We start from the raw sequence: 5,716 nt of genomic DNA, 5'->3' as shown, positions 1-5,716 counted from the left end.
TAAAAATTTGACCTAATTTAGTGACCAAAACTTCTCCTAAACTTCCTTCAATTGAGTGACCACTCCTTTCACCTTGTGAGGCAGCCACCATTAACTTCTTTGTTGTGTTTCTTTTGCAGGTCCAGTAGCATCATATTGAAGGATTAGTGGCGGATTAAACACTTGATTAAGTGTTGGAAAATTTGCATAGCAATCCGTCACTAATTGGTCACCAAAGCTACCACTTTATTGCTTTTTAGGCTAGTTTAATTTTTGTCAATTCTCTTGTATTTTTAAACCAATTTGTAAAGCTTGGAGGGAGTATTAAGAAGCTGGTCAGGTATATCTACATCCTTGATAGACTCTCACGTGTAGTACTAGTGGAAGTGGCTTGGAAATTTCATATGTTTCAAGCTTCCACTTAGGATATCCGACTAGTTGCTTAACTTGCTTCTTTTTAAGTTTTCTTGTACTTAATTGCTTTACTTTGTTGCCTATAAACGTCTAGAATTGTGTAGTTTTATTTGCTCACGCTTAGTTAAGTGTCAAAAACAAACAAAGTTGTAAAAAGCATACAAAATTTTTGTGAAAAGTTTTGGGGAATTGGAAATACCACAAAGGAGTTTAGTGATTTCCACTTGAAAAGGCTTGGTTATTAAGTGGCTCTTTGTAGCTCACCTCCCTTGATAGTGCAACTTGTACACTTAGACTTCCAAGTGCTATTTTCATTCCTAGAAAATACCAAAAACATTTTATAACTTTTTGCATAGCATACAAATTCTTTTTGCTTAACCATGAGTCATCATACTCAAGGTAGTAGTGACTTTGATACTCCTAAAAGTTTTGAAAGAATTGTCAAGGAGGTTGAAGCACTAAAACTTTGGAAAAATGATGAGATGCTTCAAAAACAAAAAGAGAAACTTGAAAAAGAAGTACAAATCATGGCTTTGGAACAAGAAATCCAAAAGATTAAGCAAAGGGAAGAAAAACTTTTGAAAAGATTGAATAAAAATAAAAGTCCAAAAGGTTCTTCTAGGAGCTCAACCAAGAGCTCCAATGATTCTCAAAGCCAAGATAATGATGGTAGTATGCATATGGATGCTTACTATCAACCAACACCTAGGAGAGTCATTAAAGAACACAAAGTGAGGGAATCCAAGGTTGATCTCCCTTACTTTCATGGTAAAGAAGATGTGGACGCCTACTTAGATTGGGAGATGAAAGTGGAGCAAATCTTCACTTGTCATCAAGTAGGTGAGGAAAGAAAAGTTTCTTTGGCCACCCTAGCTTTTCAAGGACAAGCCATGTATTGGTGGACATCCTTGGAAAGAGAGAGAAGACTTCACAATGATCATCCCATCACTTATTGGAATGAATTGAGGAATGCTATGAGAAGAAGGCATATTCCTTCTTATTATAGTAGGGAGCTTATGGATAAGCTCCAAAGGCTCCAACAAAAGAACATGAGTGTGGAGGAGTATAGACAGAAAATGAAGTTGTATCTCATGAGGGCTGGGATAAGGGAAGAGGAAAGGTTGACCATTGCTAGATTTTTAAGTGGTCTCAATTTTGATATTAGAGATAGAGTTGAGTTACTCCCTTATAGGGACCTTGATGATTTGGTCCAACTTTGTATAAGGGTGGAACAACAAAATTTGAGAAAAGGCAAAACTCAATCTAGCTCTTATATCAAGAAAGAGGACAAGAGGGAGGGTCAATATGACTCCTCTAAAAATTCTAGTAAAAGTCAAGAAAAAGAAACAGAAAAAGAAAATAAAAATAAAAATATTGTCACTTCTAGTAGTAAAACTAGTGACATCAAATGCTTTAAATGTCTTGGGAGAGGCCATATAGCTTCTCAATGTCCAACTAAAAAGGTCATGATTTTGAGAGGACAAGACATTTATAGTAGCCTTGATGAATCTAGTTCTACCACTTCAAGTGATAGTGAGACTAGTAAGGAAGATCCTCAAATTGAAAAGCTATATCCTGTTGATGGTGATCTTCTTATGGTCAAAAGGCTTCTTGGAAGTCAACCTTGTCCCACTTCACTATCACAAAGAGAGAACATCTTTCACACAAGATGTTTAGTTTCCAAAAGAACTTGTTCTCTCATTGTTGATAGTGGATCATGTTCAAATTGTTGTAGTACAAGGTTGATTAACAAGTTAGCCCTTACCACCATTCCACACCCTCACCCTTACAAACTTCATTGGCTCAATGAAGGTGAGGAATTGGAGGTGAATCAACAAGTGAAGGTCAAGTTTTCTATAGGGGATTATAAAGATAAAGTTTTATGTGATGTGATCCCTATGGAAGCTTGTCATATTTTGCTTGGTAGGCCATGGCAATTTGATAAACAAACTATACATGATGGCCTCACTAACAAAATATCCTTCATTCATAAAAATAAGGAAATTGTTTTTAATCCTTTAACACCACCCCAAGTGTTTGAGGATCAAAAGCAAATGAAAAAGAAAAGAAACAAAGAAAAGAAAGAAGGACAGAGTGTGGAAAAAGGGGACTCCACTAAGACATTTGTGACAAAAGAGAGTTATTTTATGACCAAGCAAGATTTGAAAAGAACTCTCTTTATTCATAAAAGTCTTGACTCTTATCCTAATGCTGCCACTTATCTTAAAATTGAGAATGAAGAACAAAATGAATTTCAAATAAAGAATTCTTCTCAACTTCGAGATATAGTGAAGAAGGAGTGGACTATACCTAGTGTTACTCCTTATACTACTTCCTTGAAGGTGCACAAGGAAGGAAGTATTTCTTTGGATTTCATAAAGCATCCAATTTTTGGTTTACATTGTTTAGTAGATATAACTTGTAATAATATATATTCTATGCTTGATCTTATGGGAAGTTCTTATTTTTTTGAACTTAATATGTTTCCTTCCCTACAAGACAAAAATAGAATATATGACTATGAGTATCTAATAAACAATCAAATCCAAAATTGTTTAGGACGTTTTTTAGTAGTATTTTCTTTATATTTTAGGAAAAGCCTAGGATACCATTTAGGGTACTTTAGGCAAGATATTGTAGTGTTTAAAAATCAGTTTTTTCATTGTCTTAGTCATAGTGTTCTTACATTTTTAGGTTTTACTTCTAGGTTATGCTTAGAAGAGGAGCCTATTTTTAGAGAGTCTAATATTTTATCTTTCTTTGTTAGGTTAGATACTATGACTCCTCTTAGGATCCATGATCTTTTCTCTTACCATGTTACTTCTTATTCCTTGCATGTTTTATATGTAGGTGTTAATTTTTCTTCCATTCATCCTCGAGATTTGAGGACAAATCCTTTTCAAGAGGGAGGGGATGATGGAATCATACTTTGGAGTGCAAGAGGTGACATACTCAAAGATCCAAGAGGAGTTGGCTAGACATGAAGGTTTGGGCCTGTCAGGGCCCATCGGGCCCATTGGGCCTGGGAAGGCCCAAGTTGAACTTTTCATGGGCCATATTTTGTTATAGCTAATTTCATATGTTTTGTATACATGATGTTAGTATAGGTATCATATATTTTAGTCTTGTATTTTGGACCACATAGAATAGCATTTTAGGTTTTAGGCTAGTTGGGCCTAGTTTTGGGCTTCATGGGCCTTTGGGCTTTTGGTACCCAATATTGGGCTCATTTTCATTCTTGTAATTTTTCCTTTCCATTGTATTTGTTTGACCATTGTATTTAGGTCATTAGATTAGGAAAATACAAGGAATACTAAAGTAGGCTAATTAGGTTAAATTAGGTTTAATTTGGAAGCCATTTAAGTTACATTTGAGTCACATGTTTTGCACCTTTGGTGGCTGAACATGTGACCTCAAATTAACCCTAAATGACACTCCAAATTACACTTAGATGCACCTTAGGTACCTGAATTTTCGGAGTAGCACATGGGAGCCAAAATTTGAATTCAAATTTCAAATTTGAATTCAAATTTTGGGCGCCACATGTCACCTTTTGATTTAGGCGCCCAAAGTGTGCAAAACCATGCTTACTTAAGTGTTTCATTCACCATTTGTATTCACTTTGAATATTCAGAAATTTGAGAGCCATTGAGCCAAGTTTCTCCCTCAAAGTCACCGAAATTCCAAGAGAGAAAGTCTTAGAGAGTGCCTTCAAAATACCCTAGGAAAACCTATTTTCCTTCTCTTTGAAGTGTGCAATCCCTTGAGGCTTGAGCTTGGATGCTTCCTTCTATGGATTAGGAATCCTAATCCGCAGGTTCTACATCTTCTAGAGGTGTTCTACATTCGGTTTATCTCCATTGAAGTTGATCCGTGCCTAGGAGGAGCTTAGGAGAAGCTAGTTTTTCACTTCTTCTTACTTTTTCCATCAGAATTGTTACGGAATATTTTGTAAATAAGCAATAGGAGAGTATCTCAATTGTAATTAGTCAATGAATAGTTAGAATAACAAACTTCCTCAATTGGGAATTTGTTAGACAATTATACGAATAAATAGCGGAGGACCCTCTTGGATGGGGCATCATTATTTTGTAATAACACTCTTCCAGTTCTCTCTAATAAGATTCAGATGCTTTTCTTCATTGGCCTCCCTAATCTGTTTTTGTAATTTTTTGATTCCCACTTAGAATTACCATATCAATGTGCTCTATAAATTATGGTTCTTGTAGATTGATGGGCACCCTTAATTATATGAATTAATGAGTAATTGGGAGATTTTACTTATGGATGTACCTTAGTATTTTTGTAATATCTTTCTATATGATTAACCAAATCAATTTCCATTTATTGGGTTAGAAATTAGACACTTGGGTCTATAATTTAGACTTTAGAATCATGTAAAAACGTTAAAAAAATTGATTTAGTTATGCGAGTTATAAGTCCAGGCTCCATTCTAGTGAGCAAAATATTAAATTTTCTGTTGTCGGCAGTGCAAGGTGACCTTAACAACATTTTTAGGCTTCGTGTTATTAAAAAAGGTTGTAGCCTTGGGTGTTATCTTTCAAATGGCGTTGGAATCACTCAAAAAGGATGTTTATAACTCAAGTTATGGTCAAAATAGTGAGTAGAGATCAAGTTGTCAGGATTTACAGTGCTTGATGCGGGTATTCTATTTCAGTTTGCATTTTTTTATGTTTTGGAACCCCTTTTTGGCATGTTTGTTATAATTTATGATTTCTTAGTGATGCTTTATAATACTTATGATACGATTGAATGGGTTTGATGTGGGATTGTGAAATATGGTATTATATTAATGGATTTTGATGATGGTTGTGAATCGTATGATATCCAGTAATGACTATTGTATGAATAGATATAAATGGTGTGTATTTGGCTGAGTATATTTGAGTATGAATGGTTTGTATTTGGATGAGTGATATATAAATGTGATTGAATGTGAATGATTGGTAATTGAATGAGTGATGTATGAGAAGATTTGTGTGTAATGTATTGTTATGTATGAAAATGTTTGTGTGCAATGCACTTGCATGGATGAGAATGAAAATGTGATGGAGGACCATCCTTGGAGCTTCATGTGGAATCCATTACTAGTCCATGGCTAGGAGAATGGAGGAAAATGAAGGAGATACCATGCCTAGATCCATACTCTTCATGAGTATGGAGTATTGATCCATCGCCTAAGCCCATTTTGAGTAATATAGGATTTTATTGCTTTATTTCCTTTTTTACCCTTGTATTTTGGGGTACTTTAGATAATAGTATTTTATTATGTATTTTCATTTAGCCTTTGTATTATGGGGAA

The sequence above is a fragment of the Cajanus cajan genome, chromosome 3 (assembly GCF_000230855.2).
Source record: "Cajanus cajan strain Asha chromosome 3, NIPB_CcT2T_4, whole genome shotgun sequence".
Taxonomy (NCBI): domain Eukaryota; kingdom Viridiplantae; phylum Streptophyta; class Magnoliopsida; order Fabales; family Fabaceae; genus Cajanus; species Cajanus cajan.
This window is presented reverse-complemented; position numbering follows the sequence as displayed.